Genomic DNA, 23,822 nt, shown 5'->3' with positions numbered 1-23,822 from the left:
CCACCTTTTTTTTTTTAAAGATTTTATTTATTTATTTGACAGAGAGAGGTATAGCGAGAGAGGGAACACAAGCAGGGGGAGTGGGAGAGGGAGAAGCAGGCTTCCCACTGAGTGGGGAGCCTGATGCGGGGTTCGATTCCAGGACCCTGGGATCATGACCTGAACCGAAGGCAGACGCCTAACGACTGAGCCACCCAGGAGCCTTTGTTTCCACGTTTTTAAAAATATGGCTACCGGAAAAGCAAATGCCTTTTTCTGAAAAATATTCCTTTTATTTCTCATCACAGTGACTTCGTTCCTCAGAAAAATCCTTTACTTGAAAGAACTTCTAAGATCATCCTATGCAAGGCGAGCAAAGAAGTTCCAAGTGCAAAGTACCATCTGTTTAGAAATGTGTTGACCTAACACTGTGTTGAGAAAAATCCTGAGGTCTGGCTGAGCCCAGGGAAAGGAAACTAGGGCTGATGGCTACCATCTGCCCTGGATGCAGAAGAGGACTATGACAACCACTACGGGGGTATTTGTCATTGCTAATGAAGCCCAAGCCTCACCCCCTTGCCCTCATTTTTAGAGATGAGGATGCTTAAGGAGGCCCTGAGATGTAAAGAGATAGGGTGAAGTCAGCCTAACAGTGACTAAGACTTGGGTCCCCCCAATTCTATGTCATTACTTTTATTTAACAGCATAGACCACGCTCATCATGGGCTATGACTACCATCTATGCAAACGTAAACAAGTTACTACCTACGAAGGATACATACACATGCAAGTTTCTACAACAGAGATGTATCCTGCTCTGTACACTTAGTAATGTCATGCATATCTTCCTATGTAAATATTAGCCTATATGTCATTTAAAAGCTTATTATTATCTCCCGTCATCTTTTAAATGGCATCTTCCTCCACCCCCCCGCCCCATAATCTCTCTCACAAGTCCTCGATTTCTGGAAATTCACCCAGTTTTTCCACTGAGATAACAAGGCTATGAAAAACAATCTTGAGCATGTACATACTTTTATACCTTGAGATAAATTCCTACAAGTGGAATGACTAGATCAAAGAGCACAGAATATATTGTCAAATTGTTAACGGAAGATTAAAGTAATAAAACTAACTTCAAAAAACCCCTGCAAGACGGATAAATATTACTACAAAACATCATATTTTTGCGCATGACAAAAAAAAAGACCTTAAGCTGACTCGAATGACAATATGAAGAATGGAGAAAATATATGAACAGAGCCGTGTCTATAAACCCCTACGTATGAGTTTTTCAATCTTTTCATCCTTGCCAATCTGACATGAAAAATGTTATCTTGTTGTTGCTTCCCTTTTTATCCCCTCAGATTACATTTGTTATTGTCCATCTTTCAAATATTTATTAGCTATTTCTATTTCTTGCTTTGTGAATAACATTTTCATACCTTTTGCCCACATTTCTTACCGCTTTTCCATCAAACCTGTTGCACATATATTTCCACATATGTTATTTGGAACACAGCCATCTTATTTATGGCGATTTTAGGTTGTTCTACCCAGTAATTAATTTTGATGCATTCATAATTATCTTCCCCTTCTGATATTTGGTCATACCACTTTAATCATCAGAAAAATGATCCACTTTTAAAAGAAAAAAGATTTCTTTTGTAAAATATAAGCTGAACTACTCATTTTACCTCTGAGCCTAGCAAGTATTTACTATGATTCTTCATTAGTCTCTGATTGCACATTACTTCATGTGTTACTTTTTTTCCTCAAATGTCAAATTCCCTTTATGAGTCCATTGTTCTCATACTTCATTGTCTCTATTATTAAGGCAAGTGCTACAGGAGCATAAGGATCTGATTTTAATTCTCCAATTGTTATTTATGAGTCCATTATGACAAGTTTGTTCATTGTATTGTGGATTTGATAATGTTTTTTACGGTTCTGTCAATTTTTTATTTAGAATGGAATTATTAAATATTCCTAGTGAAACTATTTATGAATATGCAGTAAAACCCTGGGATTCCTGCAGTAAAAAAAAATTAAAATAAAGATACCAGGTTAATAATTAAATTGTATAACTTTTTCCCCCTTTACTATCAAACATTCTGTGTTCGTATCAGTTATATCTCTTACAAATACTACTTTTTTTGAAGCTAGGCTATCTTTGTCTTTAACTCAAGAATAAGTCAATTTACAGAGACTAGATCCCATTGTAACATGATATATTTATGTTCCTTTCTGTATTTTTCTCCCTGTATGAGTATGGTTGTCATACATTCTATTAGCTAATGTTTACTATAGCTATTTGCTCAAGGATACCTAACATCACAAAGTCTAAAAGTCATCAATACTTTTTTCAATTTTTCCCAAACAATACAGACTAGAATATTTTATTTATTTTTAAAAGATTTTATTTATTTGTCAGAGAGAGAGAGCACAAACAGGGTGAGAAGCAGACTCCCAGCTGAGCAAGGTACCCGATGTGGGGCTCAATCCCAGGACCCTGGGATCATGACCTGAGCCAAAGGCAGATGGTTAACTGACTGAATGTTTTAACTGTGATTATTCACCTTTTAATACATGAAATCCCTGTGATTATAGTTATACATTGGATTTTTTAACTTTGGAAACTACCATTAGTGTCACTATTTTGAATAATCAATGTTTGTTTTGATATAAAAATATTCTTTGCTCTATTTGTTCTTATAGTTCATAACTCCTTCTAGGATCATGCATTTTTTTTCTGAAGAACATTCCAATAAATGTGTCCATCAGAGAGTCTTTTGGTAGCCTCAGAAAATGGCTTTATTTTACTGTTGTTCTTGAAAAATAATTTCACTGGGAATAGAATTCTAGACTAACAGCTCTTCAAGGATTCCATTCCACGGTCTTCAAGTTTCCATTGTTTCTGGTGAGAAATCTGCCATCTTGGCATTCTAGTTCTCTCTGGACACTTTTCAGATCTTCTCTGTCTTTTCTACTCTGCAGGTTCATTAAGATGTTGTGTTTGGATTTTTAAAAATTCTTTCTTGGAATTCCTAGACCTGTGATTTAATGCTTAAATCATCATAAGTTTTAGCTCGTACCTTTGAAAGCTACCTTAATCTTTCAATTTCACCTTCAGATTTCCCATATCCTTCTCTCTCTAGGCTGCTCTCCATGTAATCTGCTCAGTTCTATATTTTACTTCTCTTCAGCCATGCCTAACCTGCTATTTAGCCCATTCATTGCATTACTCCTGTCGAGCATATGTTTTATTTACTTATTTTTTTTTGAAATTCTTTTTCAAACCCACCTTAATTTGAATAGTTTCTTTAAAAATACTGTTCAATTATATGTATTGGAACATATTTGATATATGTATATTTCTTGATATATATGAATTATATGTAATAATTCTCAAACATGTCAATCTAATTCTGCTCTTTTTGCTGCTCGATTGTTTATATTGTGATATTTTCCCCGTGTGGTGGGTGAACTGTCCATTTAGGAGGTCATGTTGTTTGGACTTTTATCTTTGTGAATTCTTTGAAGCTGGAGTAGACGACGCATCAAGCGTTCTGTTTTATGCAAGTCTTTTCTCACCTCACTGTCATCCCTGTGCTTTTAAAAAATCCAGCTCCAGGCTGGCTGGGTTTAACTGATCACTCTGGAAAATTCCTAGTGTCCACTTATTGCCTACCTCATTTACAGACCTGAACTTTCTCAGAGAAATACTCTGTGTCCCATTAGCTCAACCATGCACTAAAAAATTCTTTAATATTTTCCCAAGAGTTTTAGATGTACTACAGAAGAGATTTAATTGAATATCTTTTCTACGATAATATTTTTAAAATGTAAGAATTAACTTGGCTCTGTATTCCTAAAATGCAATAAAACCCTGCACATATTATGTGCATCATTAATGTACGGTGGATTCTCCTAAGTAATGAAAAGAGGGACTATTTCCTTATAAAAACATTTCTTGCAAAGATTTCTGTATATTGATGTATATCATGAGCAATGATGAACCGTTTTTGGGAAACAGGGACGTTATCACTCTACTGCTGATGCATATATTTTAAATATCACTTAAATAATATACTGTAACATGCTGTAATTGAGGGTCCAAACTGCTAGCTCAACTACATTTAAACAGTCCACTCACTTCAGATGACAATGATCATTACTCCGAGTAAAGTACTAGCCATCTTTTTATTTTTGTATCTTACTTGGATTCAATCCTTTGATGGATTTAAAAGAGATCATAGAACAATGGATATCATCATGACCTGTTCAAGTATATGAAAAAGATTCAATTTCTTCCTTCTCTTAAAGAACGAGGGTGGTCAGCCTTAAGTATATCTGTGATGTCAGTTAATTATAAAAGTCACAAAATAGACAAAAGTCTTTGTTTCAGATGTATTTTTCTTCAGAGAAAACAGAGGATGAGCATTTAGAGTATTTTCAGCATAAGGAGAACCATTTCAGTAGATTGTAATACAGAAAGCAATACGCTCAATATATTACATTCTGCCTACATGCACCTAAATATGAATTTACCAGCCACCTTCCACGTAACACCCCTTGGAAAAAGCTTCTTTGTATATGTTCATGCTACTGCTAAGACACATTCTTTTCTGAGACCCCAGAAGATAACCCAATGATATAAATTATAATGGATATTTAGACCAGTGGCAAAATAAATTGGACATCATCTAAAATAAAGTAGATGTAGACAAACTAGGAAGTAAAAAATGCATCATTTCTTCTCCAGCTCTCTTAGGCATATTGTCATTGCTGCCAGGGCCCTAGTAAGTGCAAAATGTTCTATCATATAATTTTTACTTGAATAAACCATTGTCGCTCTCAAAGAGCATCTTGACTGAGTGATCATGACAGTCTTTGCTGTACCATTCCAAGTTTACTCATCTACTACATGATCTGCTCCCAATAATAAACCACTGAAATTAGAAGTTTTACCTGGGGTCTGTGATTGAAAATAAGGAAAATGAGATCTGAGAGTGGCTGCTAATTCATTTCTATGATTCTGTGAACTCATACAAGCAACGTGAAGGGAGTACAAAATATGAATTCATAGTGGACCACAAAATACTGCCTTCGTGTATTCTCTTGCTTTTTCCTAGTCCCAGAGTCACATTGCTTTGTGAACTTTGTTTCTTCCATGTGAATTAGTGGGGATGAAAATATTAACTTACTTGAGCTTTACCACAGATGTGAAGATGCAAGTCAGCTCTGGAATGAATCTGAGACATCAGGACACATGGCAAAAGGTCTACCCCCGCGGGTGCCACAGCATTGCTCGCAAGTCAAAATTACACTTGTCTGAATCAAACAATGACAAGTTGGAGAAAAACTACTTTCTATTTCATTTCTTTCTTGAAACAAACATCTTCAGCTGTTCATGGATTCAGTCTACCCCCTCACTGAACAGAAATTCCCTTTTGACATCTGGTGTGCCCATTCTCTTCGGCGTATTTTGGTTTTGTTTAAATTGGAGCGAAAACTTTCCACTTCAAAAGCTCCCTTAGAAAGGGAGAGCAAGAAATAATGATGTGTTTGATGTGTTCTCCAAACTATCACTTCAAACTGATGTTTCTGACTGCTCACATAGTTCTTGATAATATTCCCACCTTGTGTTTACATCACGCCATCCATTTCTCTCAGTATTTTAACCTCAACTGATTCTCACCTCAACCCTCTGAAGCAAAACGGGTATCACTTCTCTAGTTTGACAAATGAGAAAATTCCATCAGTCCGATGGTGATTGGAAGGTATAAAACTTGGCAGTGCAAAGACTAGATCCCGCTCTCCTGAATCCTTATTGTGAGGTCTTTTCACAGTTCCAGCAAAAGTCACAGGGGCCCATGTCCCTGCCTTTGAATGGCTGCCAAGATTTCATGACTTCTTCGCCGGCTACCCTACTTATTCCATGTGGTAGCGGTGACTTTATTCCTTCATTACTGTTGATGGCAGGATATTTGACAGTATATTTTATAGAATCTCCCTAATAAATTATTCAGCTTGAGTGAGAAGGAGGAAATGCTGGGAATCTTAAAAATGAAAATTTAAGAAGAATGGAAAAGAGCTGAAAACAGATTATTGCCCTGTCTTCAGCGAAAAGCCTTACGAAAGCTCATGAAACATGTTAGGGGGCAGGAAAAAAAGGTAAACTGAAACTTTTAAAAAAGTAAAAAAGAAATCACCCTTTCCACTTTTTGGGGATGAGTTTTTGTGAGACAATTAAGATACTAGCTTCTGAAGTGATTGCAATTACACACAGTGCCTGAGGCTTCCATAGTATTACATTTTTTGTTGTTGTTGTTATACAAGGAAGGAATGCAGAAAAACTCATTCAAAGTAACTGCTAAGGACTGAATGATTGTGCCCATCCTCACCCTCCATTCATATGTTGAAACCCTAATCCCAGTGTGATGGTATCTGGGGCTGGGGCCTTGCAGGGAGGCGAGGTGGAGGCCTCATGGTGGGATTAGAAACAGCAGAGAACATGCTTCCTTTCTTTCTGTCATGTGTGGATACATGAAGAAGGCAGCTTTCTGCAAGCCAGGAAGAGAACCCTCCCTGGGAACTGAATCTTGGACTTTGCAGCCTCCAGAACTGTGAAAAATAAGTATTTATTGTTTAAGCCACCCCCTTTGGGACTCCATTATAGCAGCCTCAACTAAGACAATAACAAATAGCTATATAAAATAAGACATTCAGAGACACTCTGATCGCCTAATATTGAAAGAATCTTCGGCATAAACTTTAAAACTATCACAGCTCTTATACCTAGCAACAGCCATTGTAAATCCTCCTCCTGGTCTTCAAGAACAAATACACAATATTTAAAGAAATTAGTAAAAGCATTCATCAACCGTTCCAAAGTTGAACAGACATGTTGTAGGCAAGAAGATAAAAAATATATTTTATAATATTAACTAGCAATAGGCCACTATTAAGAGTTAGCATCAGATATATCACATGTAAATGACCAGCAAAGGATTTTAAAGAACAGAATTATTTCTTTTAGAGGTTTAAACGTACTGTGAGTCTGACACACATACACATGCACAAAGTACACATAAAAACTGGTGAAATGTGAATGAGGTCTGCAGAGTGCATTAATGCCAATTTCCTGGTTTTGATATTTTACTATAATTGCATAAGTTGTTATCAATGGGGGAATCTAGATGAAGGGTATGGGGGACCTGTACTATTTTTGCAACCTCCAGTGCATTTATAATCTTTTTAAAGTTAAAAATGATTGTAGGTCTGAAGAATCTACAGTTATTTGTAATATTGGCTGTAATTCAAGATGGACATTTTAGTCAGAACACAAAATATTGACAATAAAACAAAATTCTAGTGGTTGGTATACTGCCTTTCTAAAAATTTTTAGATTCTTTTATAAATTTATTTTAAAATTATCTTATTTTTTTAAATTGAAGTATAATTAACACAATGTTATATTAGTTTCAGGTGTACAAAACAATGATTTAACAATTCTATACATTTCTCAGTGCTCATCAAGGTAAGTGCGCTCTTCATCCTTTTTATCGATTTCACTCATTTCCCCCTCCCCCCTTCCCTTCTCTGGATTTAAGTCTGTTTTTTGTCTCTTTTTCCCTTTGTTCTTTTGTTTCTTAAATTCTATATATGAGTGAAAATCATATGGTTTTTGTCTTTCTCTGACTTACTTCACTTAGCATAATACCCTCTAGGTCCAACCATATCGTTGCAAAGAGTAAGAGTTCTCTCCTTTTTATGGCTGAGTAGAATTCCATGGTATATATATACACCACATCTTCTTTATCCATCCATCTATCGATGGACACTTGGGTTGCTTCCATATCTTGGCTACTGTAAATAATCCTGCACTAAGCACAGTGATGTATGTATCTTTTCAAATTAATGTTTTATTTTCTTTGGGTAAATACTCAGTAGTAAAATCACGGGATCATACGGTAATTTCATTCTTAATTTTTTAAGGAGCCTCCACACTGTCTTCTATAGTGGCTGCAAAAATTTGTATTCCCACCAAGAGCGCACGAGTGTTCCTTCTTCTCCACATCCTCGCTAACACTTGCTATTTCTTGTCTTTTTGATTTTAGCCATTCTGACAGGTGCAAGGGGATGTCACATTATGGTTTTGATTTGCATTTCCCTGGTGATGAATGATGTTGAATATCTTTTCATATGTCAGCCATTTGTATGTCTTGTTTGGAAAAATGTTTATTCAGGTCCTCTGCCCATTTTTTTCAGATTATTTGTTAATTGCTGTTAAGTTCTTTACATATTTTTGATATTAACCCCTTATCAGATATATCATTTGCAAATATCTTCTCCCATTCAGTAAATTGCCTTGTCATTTTGTTGATGGTTCCTTTGCTGTGCAAAAGCTTTTTGTCTTGGGGTGGTCCCAACCGTTTATTTTTGCTTTTGTTTCTCTTGCCTTAGGAGACATATCTAGAAAAATGTTGCTAAGGCCAATATCAAAGAAATTACTATGTTTTCTTCTAGGAAGTTTATGGTTTGAGAACTCACATTTAGGTCTTTAATCCATTTTGAGTTTATTCATGTTTATGGTGTAATAAAATGGTCCAGTTTTTCCAGCACCATTTGTTGAAAAGACTGTTTTCTCCCCATCTTACAGTCTTTCCTCTTTTGTTATAGATTATAGATTAATTGACCATATAAGCATTGGCTTATTATTTCTGGGCTCTCTCTTCTGTTCCATTGATCTGTGCCTATTTTTGAGCCAGTACCATACTCTTTTGATTACTATAGCTTTGTAGTCTATTGAAATTTGGGACTGTGATATCTCCAGCTTTAGTGTTCTTTCTCAAGATTGCTTTGGCTACTTAGTGACTTCTGTGGTCCCATGTAAGTTTTAGGACTATTTGTTCCAGTTCTGCAAAAAATGTTGGTATTCTGATAGGGATTGTTTTGATCTGTAAATCGCTTTGGGTTGTTATGAACATCTTAACAACATAGGTTCTTCCAGTCTACGAGTATGGTATATCTTTCCATTGGTTTGTGTCATCTTCAATTTCTCTCATCAGTTTTTTTATAGTTTTCAGAGTACGGGTCTTTTACCACAAGTTTTTTCTTAGGTATTTTATTCTTTTTGGTACAATTATAAATTGGATTGTTTTAATTTCTTTTTCTACCCCTTTGTTATTAGTGCATAGAAATGAAAGAGATTTCTTGGGGCGCCTGGATGGCTCAGTCGTTAAGCGTCTGCCTTCGGCTCAGGCCATGATCCCCAGGTCCTGGGATCGAGATCTGCATCGGGCTCCCTGCTCAGCGGGAAGCCTGCTTCTCCCTCTCCCACTCCCACTCTCCCTGCTTGTGTTCCCTCTCTCACTGTGTCTCTGTCAAATAAATAAAAATCTTAAAAAAAAATAAAAAAAAATTTATAGAAATGAAATGAGATTTCTCTATGCTACTTTTTTGTTCTGAGACTTTACTGAATTCATTTATCAGTTCTAGTATATACTGGCAGAGTCTCCAGAATTTTCTATATATAGTATCATGTCATCTGCAGAGAGTGAAAGTTTTATGTCTTCCTTACCAGTTTAGATATTTATTATTTATTGTTCTTGTCAATACACTGCTTTAAAAGTGTTCCCTTACCTCTGCCATTTTCCCTCTTCTTTACCCTCTCCAGCCTAGACCTTCAACGTTTTACTTTTTCCCTCTTCCTTCTTTCTGCCCCAGCCTAGGAAAACAGCTTATTCATTACTCACGGAATTCATTATAAACTACGTAAGCCTATAAATCAAAGAAAAAATAGCTTGATTTAACAGAAAACCTAGTTTGTTACCTCACTTCTGCTTTCTCAAATATAATGTTGAGGATGTGAGGGCGATCTGGCTGCGACATCTGTCACCCCATTGATCGCCAGGGTTGATTCGGCTGATCTGGCTGGCTAGGCGGGTGTCCCCTTCCTCCCTCACCGCTCCATGTGCGTCCCTCCCGAAGCTGCACGCTCGGTCGAAGAGGACGACCTTCCCCAATAGAGGAGAGGACCGTTCTTCAGTCAAGGGTATACGAGTAGCTGCGCTCCCCTGCTAGAACCTCCAAGCAAGCTCTCAAATATAATGTTGAATGGACTGAAGTACACGAAAGCCCATGACAAGCACATGTGTATGTATGTATACAGTCCTGACCAAGATCTCAGTCACCTCCCTATTAGCCTAACTTTCTTCCTACCCTTCTCTTAAAGATCAACATCATCATCAAAGCAATACGGTATGAGACATCCTTGTTGATGAAATCTACTAATCATGATGAGGGACTGAGGCCCTTTTTCTTGGCTTGCTGGTTCTCTAATAGATTTACCTAGCATGCTTTTCAGTTCTTTATTTTAATGATTAGTTTTTCCTGTCATACATGAAATTATTTCTATGAATTCAGATGGCCCATGCTTATCTATACCCCCCAGTGATTCCATGCTGCTATCCCTTCCCCACTGAGTCTATTAAGAGCCCACAACTCTCCTCTTCAAGCTCTACAACTTCTACTAGAGGGTTCTGTTTACTGTCTGAAACTCCGATCTACTAGCTGCCACTGTATGTAGTTAGAACTTTGGGAACAGCCTGATCTTATTTTCCACCACAAATGGGAGACTGCAAAACTTTCTCCCTTACCCCTTGACTATGAATAGACAGAAATTAGTCATTCCTGCTGATTCATTTTAGGTCTGTTCTCAGTGAGCTAGGAGTCAAGTGTTTTCTCTTATAAGTTTATAAATGTGGATCTGGAGTCTCCAACTCTTGCTCAGAGCTGGAGGGTACAACATGATGCCCATCTTTTCCACTGGATATCTGTCTGCTTTACTGGGTTAAGTACTACCTATAATTCTGGAAAACAGAACTATAACACTTTCTTTTTATGTAAAGAATAAACTCTGTCAGGAATGTTATTTTCTTGAAAATTATCAAAGTACCTCCCAAGATTTTAGTTAACAATATTAGTTCCTTCCTCCCTCCTTCCTTCCTTTCTCAAGTCCAGGTAATTCACATCCTGTGTCCCAAGCATTTTCTAAGCAAGGGATATACAAAGTTGCATAATCTGAGGCTGTGGTCCTCACAATCTTGGTAGATAAGATTCGGAGTAAAGGATGAACAAAATCTCTTCTTTTTCTATGCGAAAGTTACTTTGGTTTAACTTTCTAGCTGTTCCCCTTGATATCTGGTAAAAGTGGGATATCAGCTACCAAGGATCACTGCTTATGGTAAAAATGAGCCCTGGCTGGTGAATTACCAAGCACTGGGAGGTCTGTGGCCAGGATGCTGGATACATGATAAGTCTTGGCTTTGGGCTTCTGAGAGGAGACACTAGAAATTGAGTGTGACCTTCCTTGTGTGCCATAGGCTATTTATAGGAAGAGTATTGTTCCTAACAGCATGGGGCTTTGAAGGCAAAATGACTTTTCTATGCACTCACATGGCTCTTTCTTGTACAACTGAGGGGTCATTTGGGCTCTGAGGGGAAAGAAGAGGAACAGGAAATAGTCCAGGGACTGGTGAACACCCTTGCTAAAGAAATATAGCTGATGTTGGCCTATGGTACATTATATTCTTATCCTCCTAATTACCACTAATAGTTCTACGAGTTCAACTGACCACCAATCGAACCTACGACCACTGACAGGGGTGTCATAAGATTTATGCAAGTAATTAACCAAGTACTGAGGTCCATGCGAATCAAGGTTTATATGCAAAGTGTTATAGGAATTTCTGCTCCAAGGGTTCTGGCTTGAAGTTGGTGTTTGCGAAAATGCTTGGTATGCAATCCAAACAACTTTCTCCTCCTTACACCTGAACTGATTTTCCTGTAATTTCGCAGCATCATAATTAAAAGGAAATTTCATAATTAGAACTCACTAAAGCATGAAATATGAAGTATATACTGAGTGTGTATGCTGAGAGACTGGAGAAAGATCTATAAAGATAATGAAAGAAATAATGGCCTGTATCAAATTATAATTTTGATTTTCTTGTGGTCTATTTCTTTTGATACATATTTCTCTTCTCTAAATGTATACTGAAAACCACCACATTCCTACAATTCTAAAGTAGCAAAAACAGACCCAAATGCTAGAATGTGCTCTACCTAGACAATATTTCACCTTTACATACTCCTATATAAAGGTAAACCTCCATTTTTATTAATATTCTTATAATGACCTAGTTAACTAGACATAATGCGACCATTCCCATGTACTGGCCGATAATTAATGAACTTTTCTGAATCATTCGTTTAGCAAATATTGAGTACCACATGCTGAGGAATGAATTAGTCACTAAGGATTCAATAGTGAGAAAAATAGACATAATATAATGTAGTTTCAGTGAGTTCCATTGGCCTGGAAATCCTGAAGAAAAGGCAATAATCCACAAGTCTCTGTTCATTTAGCAATAATCAATTTAACAGTCCTGCTTCTATTTGTTTTTGCTAAACTATTCAGGTAAAGATATCATTCAATAACTATACGCTGTAAAACAGGCTAAAAATATTTGCTGTTTTGCTCAAAATCTGTTCCTGACTAACTGATAGCAAAAGGGGATATTGTAAGTGTTTGACTTCACTTGGCTTGAGACTGCTTCCAGATCATAAACAAACTGTCAGAACACTTCTGAAGTGAGTCTTACTTTGCTGGGATGAAGGATCTAAAAGAAGTGACTATTACATAATCCTATTTGTCTGAAATACAGGTAAACTGTGGCTCCGGAGTGAGGATCCAAGGGGGCTCCCTTGGTGCTCCTTCTTGCAACACACTCAGGGTCTGAGACGTTTGGTGACACGTGGTCCCAGGGTCCCTTGGCAGTCTGAGAAACGGGTCTTGAAGTAGAGATAAGTAGCTCATACATATTCACTGAGCTGACCTCATTTCAGCTCAGCTACACCAAGCAACTGCTAACCCTTCCATTTACCAATAGCTACTCCTGGATTTCCTCGCGGAGCTCACCTGAGTCATTTCCTTACACATTGGAAGGTTCTCAAAATTATGGTAGTACAAAACCAACAATGAAGGAATGCCTCCCTACAAAGCGTAGATTTATCATATCCCTAATTACTGAGTTAACATTTTAACACACAAAGAGTGGGTTTTTATTATGATGGTGTTTGCAGGAGTGGGTGAACAGGGGTTGGCAAACATCTGTAATGGGCCAAATATAGTAAATATTCCAGACTTTATGGGGCCAAATACGGTCTCCATCACATGATCCCCTCCCCTCTTTTTAATCCTTTAAAAAAACAAAAAACATTCTCAGAGTCAACAGGTAGATACGACCTGCAGTTAGAAGTTTACCAGAAGTTTACAGTGGTTTCTAAGCATGAAGGGTAAATGCAGTCATAGCTACCTACGACTTTTTGGGAATCAAGAAACATACACTTCTACCTTTTCTAACTCCCCTTCCTTTCATTGGATATTCATACTGAATGCCGTTTTATGGAAATCAATCACCTCAACAAATATAACGTACAGTTTATATCCACTAATGTAATAATTTCCATTTGAAAGAATGCTTAATACAATATGCAACTGAAACATCAAATCAGGTGCGCCTGGGTGGCTCAGCTGGTTAAGCGACTGACTTTTGATTTCAGCTCAGGTCATGATCTTAGGGTCTTGAGATCGAGCCCAGCGGCAGGCTCCAAGGAGCCTGCTTAAGAGTGTCTCTCTCAATAAAAGAACTAAAATCTAACCAAGTCGAAATGAAAAAGGCTATTAATGAGGTGCAATCAAAAATGGGGGCACTAACTGCTAGGATAAATGAGGCAGAAGAAAGAATCAGCGATATAGAAGACCAAATGATGGAAAATAAAGAAGCTGAGAAAAAGAGAGATAAACAACTACTGGATCACGAGGGCAGAATTCGAGAGATAAGTGATACGGTAAGACGAAGCAACATTAGAATAATTGGAATCCCAGAAGAAGAAGAAAGAGAGAGAGGGGCAGAAGGTATACTGGAGCAAATTATAACAGAGAACTTCCCTAATGTGGGGAAGAAAACAGGCATCAAAATCCAGGAGACAAAGAGAACCCCTCTCAAAATCAATAAAAATAGGTCAACACCCTGACATCTAATAGTAAAACTTACGAGTCTCAGAGACAAAGAGAAAATCCTGAAAGCAGCTCGGGAGAAGAGATATGTAACCTACAATGGTAGAAACATTAGATTGGCAACAGACCTATCCACAGAGACCTGGCAGCCCAGAAAGGACTGGCATGATATCTTCAGAGGACTAAACGAGAAAAATATGCAGCCAAGAATACTATATCCAGCTAGGCTGTCATTGAAAATACAAGGAGAGATAAAAAGCTTCCAGGACAAACAAAAACTAAAGGAATTTGCAAACACGAAACCAGTCCTACAAGAAATACTGAAAGGGGTCCTCTAAGCAAAGAGAGAGCCTAAAAGCAGCATAGACCAGAAAGGAACGCAGACAATATAGAGTAACAGTCACCTTACAGGCAATACAATGGCACTAAATTCATACCTTTGCATAGTTACCCTGAATGTAAATGGGCTAAATGCCCCAATCAAAAGACACAGGCTATCAGATTGGATTAAAAAACAGGACCGATCGATATGCTGTCAGCAAGAGACTCATTTTAGACCCAAAGACACCCCCAGATTGAAAGTGAGGGGGGGGGAAAACGATTTACCATGCTAATGGACACCAAAAGAAAGCTGGGGTGGCAATCCTTATATCAGACAAATTAGATTTTAAAACAAAGACTGTAATAAGAGATGAGGAAGGACACTGTATCCTACTTCAAGGGTCTATCCAATAAGAAGATCTAACAATTGTAAATATCTATGCCCCTAACATGGGAGCAGCCAATTATACAAGGCAATTACTAACAAAAGCAAAGAAACACATTGACAACAATACAATAATAGTGGGGGACTTTAACACCCCCTTCACTGAAATGGACAGATCATCTAAGCAAAAGATCAACCAGGAAATAAAGACTTTAAATGACACACTGGACCAAATGGACTTCACAGACATATTCAGAACATTCCATCCCAAAGCAACAGAATACACATTCTTCTCTAGTGCCCATGGAACATTCTCCAGAATAGATCACATCCTAGGTCACAAATGAGGTCTCAACCGGTACCAAAAGATTGGGATTATTCCCTGCATATTTTCAGACCACGATGCTTTGAAACTGGAACTCAATCACAAGAGGAAAGTTGGAAAGAACTCAAATACATGGAGGCTAAAGAGCATCCTACTAAAGAATGAATGGGTCAACCAGGAAATTAAAGAAGATTTAAAAAAATTCATAGAAACCTATGAAAAATGAAAACAAAACTGTTCAAAATCTTTGGGATGCAGCAAAGGCAGTCCTGAGAGGAAAGTATATAGCAATACAAGCCTTTCTCAAGAAACAAGAAAGTCTCAAATAAACAACCTAACCCTACACCTAAAAGAGCTAGAGAAAACACAGCAAATAAAGCCTAAACCCAGCAGGAGAAGAGAAATAATAAAGATCAGAGCAGAAATCAATGAAATAGAAACCAAAAGAACAGCAGAACAGATCAAGGAAACTAAGACCTGGTTCTTTGAAAGAATTAACACGATTGATAAACCCCTGGCCAGACTTATCAAAAAGAAAAATGACCCAAATCAACAAAATCATGAATGAAAGAGGAGAGATCACAACCAACACCAAAGAAATACAAACAATTATAAGAACATATTATGAGCAACTCTATGCCAGCAAATTAGATAACCTGGAAGAAATGGATGCATTCCTAGAGATGTACCAACTACCAAAATTGAACCAGGAAGAAATAGAAAACCTGAACAGACCTATAACCACTAAGGAAATGAAGCAGTCATCAAAAATCTCCCAACAAATAAAAGCCCAGGGCCAGATGGCTTCCCAGGGGAATTCTACCAAACATTTAAAGAAGAATTAATACCTATTCTCCTGAAACTGTTCCAAAAAATAGAAATGGAAGGAAAACTTCCAAACTCATTTTATGAGGCCACCATTACCTTGATCCCCAAACCAGACAAAGACCCCATCAAAAAGGAGAATTACAGACCAATATCCTTGATGAACATGGATGCAAAAATTCTCACCAAAATACTAGCCAATAGGATCCAACAGTACATTAAAAGGATTATTCACCATGACCAAGTGGGAATTATCCCTGGGCTGCAAGGTTGGTTCAACATCCGCAAAACAATCAACGTGATACAATATATTAACAAAAGAAAGAACAAGAATCATATGATCCTCTCAATAGATGCAGAAAAAGCATTTGACAAAGTACAACATCCTTTCTTGATCAAAACTCTTCAGAGTATAGGGATAGAGGGTACATACCTGAATATCATAAAAGCCATCTATGAAAAACCCACAGCGAATATCATTCTCAATGGGGAAAAACTGAGAGCTTTTCCCCTAAGGTCAGGAACACGGCAGGGATGTCCCCTAACACCACTGCTATTCAACATAGTATTAGAAGTCCTAGCCACAGCAATCAGACAACAAAAAGAAATCAAAGGCATCCAAATCGGCAAAGAGGAAGTCAAACTCTCACTCTTTGCAGATGATATGATACTGCATGTGGAAAACCCAAAAGACTCCACCCCAAAACTGCTAGAACTCATACAGGAATTCAGTAAAGTGGCAGGCTATACAATCAATGCACACAAATCAGTGGCATTCCTATACACCAACAAGACAGAAGAGAGAGAAATTAAGAAGTTGATCCCATTTATAATGGCACCCAAAACTGTAAGATACCCAGGAATAAATCTAACCAAAGAGGCAAAGGATCTGTACTCAGAAAACTATAAAATACTCATGAAAGAAATTGAGGAAGACAAAAAGAAATGGAAAAACGTTCCATGCTCATGGACTGGAAGAACAAATATTGTGAAGATGTCAATGCTACCTAGAGCAATCTACACATTCAATGCAATCCCCATCAAAATACCATCTACTTTTTTCGAAGAAATGGAACAAATAATCCTAAAATTTGTATGGAACCAGAAGAGACCCCGAATAGCCAGAGGAATGTTGAAAAAGAAAAGCAAAGCTGGCGGCATCACAATTCCAGATTTCAAGCTCTACTACAAAGCTGTCATCATCAAGACAGTATGGTACTGGCACAAAAACAGACACATAGATCAATGGAACAGAATAGAGAGCCCAGAAATGGACCCTCAACTCTACGGTCAACTCATCTTTGACAAAGCAGGAAAGAATGTCCAACGGAAAAAAGTCTCTTCAACAAATGGTGTTGGGAAAATTGGACAGCCACATGCAGAAGAATGAAACTGGACCATTTCCTTACACCACACACAAAAATAGACTCCAAATGGTTGAACGACCTCAATGTGAGACAGGAGTCCATCAAAATCCTAAAGGAGAACACAGGCAGCAACCTCTTCGACCTCAGCCACAGCAACTTCTTCCTAGAAACATCGCCAAAGGCAAGGGAAGCAAGGGCAAAAATGAACTATTGGGATTTCATCAAGATAAAAAGCTTTTGCACAGCAAAAGAAACAGTCCACAAAACCAAAAGACAACCGACAGAATGGGAGAAAATATTTGCAAATGACTTATCAGATAAAGGGCTAGTATCCAAAATCTATAAAGAACTTATCAAACTCAACACCCAAAGAACAAATGATCCAATCAAGAAATGGGCAGAAGACATGAACAGACATTTTTCCAAAGAAGACATCCAAATGGCCAACAGACACATGAAAAAGTGCTCAACATCGCTCGGCATCAGGGAAATCCAAATCAAAACCTCAATGAGATACCACCTCACACCAGTCAGAATGGCTAAAATTAACAAGTCAGGAAAGGACAGATGTTGGTGGGGATGCAGAGAAAGGGGAACCCTCCTACACTGTTGGTGGGAATGCAAGCTGGTGCAACCACTCTGGAAAACAGTGTGGAGGTTCCTCAAAAAGTTGAAAATAGAGGTACCATACGATCCAGCAATTGCACTACTGGGTATTTACCCCAAAGATACAAATGTAGGGATCCGAAGGGGTACATGCACCCCAATGTTTATAGCAGCCATGTCCACAATAGCCAAACTGTGGAAAGAGCCAAGATGTCCATAGACAGATGAATGGACAAAGAAGATGTGGTATATATACACAATGGAATATTATGCAGCCATCAAAAGGAACGAGATCTTGCCATTTGCAACAAAATGCATGGAACTGGAGGGTGTTATGCTGAGTGAAATAAGTCAAACAGAGAAAGACATGTATCATATGACCTCACTGATATGAGGAATTCTTAATCTCAGGAAACAAACTGAGGGTTGCTGGAGTGGTGGGGGGTGAGAGGGATGTGGTGGCTGGGTGATAGAGATTGGGGAGGGTATGTGTTATGGTGAGCGCTGTGAATTGTGCAAGGCTGTTGAATCACAGATCTGTACCTCTGAAACAAATAATGCAATATATGTTAAGAAAAAAAGGAAGAAGAAGATAGCAGGAGGGGAAGAACGAAGGGGAGTAAATCGGAGGGGGAGACGAACCATGAGAGACGATGGACTCTGAAAAACAAACTGAGGGTTCTAGAGGGGAGGGGGTGGGGGGATGGGTTAGCCTGGTGATGGGTATTAAAGAGGGCACGTTCTGCGTTGAGCACTGGGTGTTATGCACAAACAATGAATCATGGATCACTACATCAAAAACTAATGATGTAATGTATGGTGATTAACATAACAACAAGAAAATTTAAAGAAAAAAGTCTCTCTCTCTCTCTCTCTCTCTCCCCCTCTCGCTCTGCCCCTCCCCTCCCCTGCTCATGGGCACACACATGCTCTCTCTTGAAAAACAAGCAGCAAATCAATAAAGGTGATAAGGATCACTTATTATTTGCTACGTAGTTTTATTTTCCTAGGTTCACATACTTCATTTGCTCTCTCCAATAATCTTGCACACATTACATGTACCTTTATCCGCATATTAGGGTAAGAAAACAGAATTCTTATGGGTTAAGTGACTGGACCAAGGTAATACAGCCAGCTTACTGTCAAAGAACGTGAACCCAAATCTCTCGACACCAAGTCCTAGTGTTTCCGCAACAGTGAATGCACAGTATGTTTTCGGAAGGACGTGCGTACATCCTCTGGCATGCATATACTTAGCAGGGCCGAACAAAATAATGACAACTTGAGACCTTTCCTGACAGAAAGGCTCAGAAGTCACTTCTTTGAAGCTATTTGGATCACTGGCCCTGAGTTCTTTTTTTTAAAAAAAAAGGGTATCATAATTATTAGGTTTCCTAACTAAATAAGTAAAAAGATATGACTGATCCTATCATTAATGAAATTACGGCTGACTCAAGCAGCCCTATCTTCTTCCAGTGCCAGAATTTTCTATCTCTGTATAAACATAAAATGCAAACAAACAATACAAGGCAAATCAAGCAAATCGATTGCCTAATGAACTTTCAGAAGACACAGGATTTCATGCAATCGGTGAATTTCAGAACAGCTTTAATCACACTGAAAGCTGTGTTGAAGAATAATCCAGAAGAGCGAGATTCAGTAAAAATGCAACAAGGCTGGCAACGTGACAGTGGCTCTAAATGAGAATGATTTGTCAATAAAATGATTCCAAATGGCCCTTCAAAAACTGATAAAAATTTTTATAAACTTAGTCTGTTTACGACTCTACTAAAATTCAAATTTTGTAATATTACAGAAAAACTACAACTTTAAACATGATTCATTTTTGTTTGATATAAAAATGGCTATAGCTACATGTGCTGCTGGAGAATAAACCACATGTATTTTCATCATTTGGGTTTTATTGTTTAAAATAAAACACCATTTTCATCGCTTATTACAAGACTCTGGCCTCGGTTTGAGTGGATTCATTTTGGATGTTTTCTCCCCCCAGCCCCCATTTATCTCTGTAATGAGTCCCTCCCCGCACTGCTTCTCCAATGCAGGAAAGCTGTGGATTAAGTAAGAGACTAAGGAACTGGCTCCCCTCTCTTGAGAGAGCAGAAGCTTTCACAGAGGTTACAGAGTCCCTGTCATATCTGGTCTGGCTTGCAATCTTGAACTGCAACGTATATTCTAAGCAGGTTCCTTTCTGTATCCTAAATGCTTCTTTCTCAAGACACTGGAACACACAAGCTGTTTATACCAAAACAGTTATCACGGTGATATCCTCCCATGAATACAATGTGGTAACAGAAAATGTCAGGCCCTGAACTGCATGCCCAGCATCTGGACGATTTCCCCTGCAGTATTCGTGCAGTTTCACAAGCCTAGTATAAGGATCCTATTTCCTTAGTTGACACATTACTTGCTTTGGCTAGGTGTGAGACCACACTCAGAGACGCAGGGGCAGCATAATGGCGGGTAGCCATTACGTATGGCTTCCTTTATTAAATTTAGACTTTGGGACACAGAGAAACTCCTTCTTATGTCCCAAGAGAAGTACGCTCACAGAACCACAGCTGGGTGATGTTTAAGAGCTAGAGTCACATTCCTTCCCGATCTAGCATCTAAACATCTTAAAATATAAAAGAAAATACCATGGGTTAGTGTTATTAAAATTTTATCGTAGCATTCACATTGATTCAACTTTTCAGGCTCCAAAAAACAAGACAAAGGAAAACAACTGTACTGATATGCAAACATTTTATGGGAAAGCCTTTGTTATAATATTCTTCACTCCTCATGGAAAAGTTCCGGAAAATGTGGTAAGTTATAGGCGACAACTGCTAAGAAATGGAGAGTCCTGATGGCAAAATTAACTGATATTCTCTCACGAGTGAGGATTTTGTAAATTGTCCCCCACACACTCCCTCTAACAACAGATTATTTTTTCCCCCCTTCAGGTCACAGATCACTGAGAACACCGAGCCGTCTCTTTCCAACATTTTGACCACTTTCCTGTTCAGTGCCCATCACTGGAACAGCAGGTGGACAACCGGGAAGGCAACCGCAGGCCAGTGAAATCACAATGAGGTAAGGAACTCTGTGAAGGGGGGAAAACAGATTTAAATTGAGTAGCTGCAAGACGCACCACTAGACATTGTATGTGTTTGATAACTGTCAGTCAATATCTCAGACAATCACCAAATTGTTTCCTTTTCCTAGGAAGAAAAGCAAAATGACTTGGCAATCATTTTTTTTCCTCTCCCTCAGCCGCTTTAAAATGGAAGAATTCTGGATCCTTGCTGTTCACCAAATGGCATTTACAGCTCTCAGTTGGCATAGGGCAGCTGAGAATCTAAAATGAGGAATGCTTATTCCATTTCTATTTCCATGGAAACTAGTCACCAACTGGTGAAAACAAGGTAGATCAAATTTTTGAACAAGAATGTTGAAATAATCACTCTTTTAAAACTTTTCTCTTGCATCAGGACGAAGCGCAGAGTTGAAGCTCAGGAACACACAGAGGTCTGCGTGGGTAAGCGATTAACCGCTGGCTTATTGTTGCAACTCGTCCCATATCACAGTTGTTACTGTATCTGTATGTATTTTTTGGTCACTCTTTGGAGGATGAATTGCTATAAATCCAATAAATGAATAATATAATAAAATATGAATATTAACTGAGTTTTTAAGGGCCACTAAATCTAATAACTCCTTTCAAAATTTATGATCTTGTTCCTCTTCTATCCTTTTACCAAACACATGAGGCAGGATATGGAGATTTACAGAGAAGAAGTGTACTATAGCCCATTTTCTTGAGAGCTCTAGGAGGAGTATTCCATTTTTTTTGGAACTCTGCAATGAAAAATCTGACCGAAAAGACCACTGAGACAGCCAATGGTAACAGAGCAGAGATGATCTCCGTAACTCTTAGGTCCATGTAATCCTTCCAGGAGAATTTCAGACCCATGTCCTCCTCTGCCAGAAGAAAATCCAGATTCTACTCCCACAGTTTGCACATGTACAATATACATGTTCTAAATTGGATGGAAATAATTTCCCCCCAGACAAATAACAGAATGAAAAGTGTCGATGACTCATTTGACTTGCAGCTCTGTCACGAGGTGTTCTTGGTGACCAAACCCCTACATTAGCTCTAATACCATCAGTTAGTATGTAGGTTAGTAGGGCCCGTGGTATCCCGAACATTCAGAATGCACTATCTCCAATTCTCACAGCAAACTACAAGTAGCTCATTTTGTCTCCATTTTATATGCAGAAGACAATTAGGTCTCCCAGGGGCCAAAAGACTTGCCCCAAGTTATCCCTACAATCATTTGGCTTATTTACCTGTATCAGACTTTGACGTTCATAATCCTCCTGTCCAGACACACTTCCCTATTTCTAGCTTGTAACCCCAATTAAAAATATCACCATGTCTATTTCTAATCTCATTAATTCTAATCTCCTCATGTTAGGAGAAGATAAACATATGCAGAAATGCCTGACCTCAACCATTGCTATTTTTTCGACTATGCACAACTCATTCATGATTATTATTATTTCTACGTTTTCAGCTAACTTCTAGATCTGAAGTTGTTCCTTAAGTGGTTCAATTATTTCTGATTTCTTTCCTACTTATGCTAAATATTTAAGAGGTTTGACCTTAATTTTTAAGATCAATGTTACAGCTAATAATACAATTATAATAAGAAAAGTAGGGGTGCGTGCATGTGTGTGTCGGAAAGGAGACAGAAAGAGAAAGAGATTGATTTTCACTAAATTTTAAATCTCTCAAGGAATTATCTCGAAAGTTTTACTGATCAGTAATTATATGTGCATGGTCCATTTTCACCTTCTCATCCTAAAATTACTTAGTGAAAAAATTTTTTAAAGGTTCTACCAGTTGATTTACCTCCTTATTTCAAGAAAGGCCTGCACACAACACCTGAAAGAAAATTAAAACCTAAATCAAAGTTTAATTAATTTATAATTTCCTTTTTGTTGGCAAAGAATAAAAATCAGTTGGTGTTAATGAACACAGCCCCAGGTAATCTGCAGTATTTTATTTCCATGCAAACTGCACTCTGTTTCTCAAGTCTAAACAGAAGCTTCTTAATTTTAGCCACAGAAAATACATGCAACAAGTACTTGGTATTAAGAGATGTTTTTTGTTTTTTGTTTGTTTTTTGTTTTTACTCTTACTGAAACAGTTATTGATAGTTATTTAAAACAAATAGAAACACAAATAAATAAAATCTTTAAAAAAATAAATAAATAAAACAAATAGAAACAAACCCAAAATGGCATGGCAATTTTGCACAATAATGTGGATTTTAAGAATAAAAACATGTTCAATTTCATTTAAAGCTTTACATCTGACACTGGTTTTAGATTCTTCATCCATAAAATCTGGTATTTTACATTTCTTGTTCTTTTCTGCTTCCCTGTTTTCTCAAGTGAAAAGGGGGCAGTGATCCTGCCACAGAGCAGGGATGTAGCGATCCTCAGCTTCCAACTGGGTTACATTAGTAATAACCACAATGCGCATCAAGATTACATCTTCCACTTAACAACCAATAAGCATGGTAGAATAATAACAACATAACCATTTATGGAATGCTTACTATTCACCAGTCTCCAGGACATATGCAGCATGCTATTCCTAGAGAGCCGTAAAAAGATTAGTTAAAACTAGAGTGTAATGCAGTGTTAGGTGGTGAGGCTAAGAGACAATGGATCTATTATAAATTCTTTGCACACACCTCATGAACTGGTCATAAAGGTTTTGAAGGTAGAGGAAAAATATGTTCAGATTTGAGTTTTAAATAAAAGAGAGGCTCTGGGGAAAATAAGAAATTTGTGGATTTTTCTTTTAACAAAAAAGAAAAAAAAAAAAACCAAAATTCCCAAAGAAGA

At 37.8% G+C, this 23,822-nt stretch overlaps 1 protein-coding gene across 4 annotated transcripts in view; it reads right to left on the bottom strand.

The window, feature by feature from the left end:
• The window catches only part of PCSK5 (proprotein convertase subtilisin/kexin type 5), a 455,891-nt gene that overhangs the window by 289,085 nt on the left and 142,984 nt on the right, over positions 1-23,822 (bottom strand). The gene's annotated exons all lie outside the window — the stretch shown is intronic.

Source organism: Eumetopias jubatus, unplaced genomic scaffold, assembly GCF_037043125.1.
Source record: "Eumetopias jubatus isolate StellerSeaLion01/CBP00866 unplaced genomic scaffold, mEumJub1_p1.0 scaffold_15, whole genome shotgun sequence".
Lineage (NCBI taxonomy): Eukaryota > Metazoa > Chordata > Mammalia > Carnivora > Otariidae > Eumetopias > Eumetopias jubatus.
The sequence above is the reverse complement of the archived record's forward strand: the minus strand, read 5'-3'. Positions and strand labels throughout refer to the sequence as shown.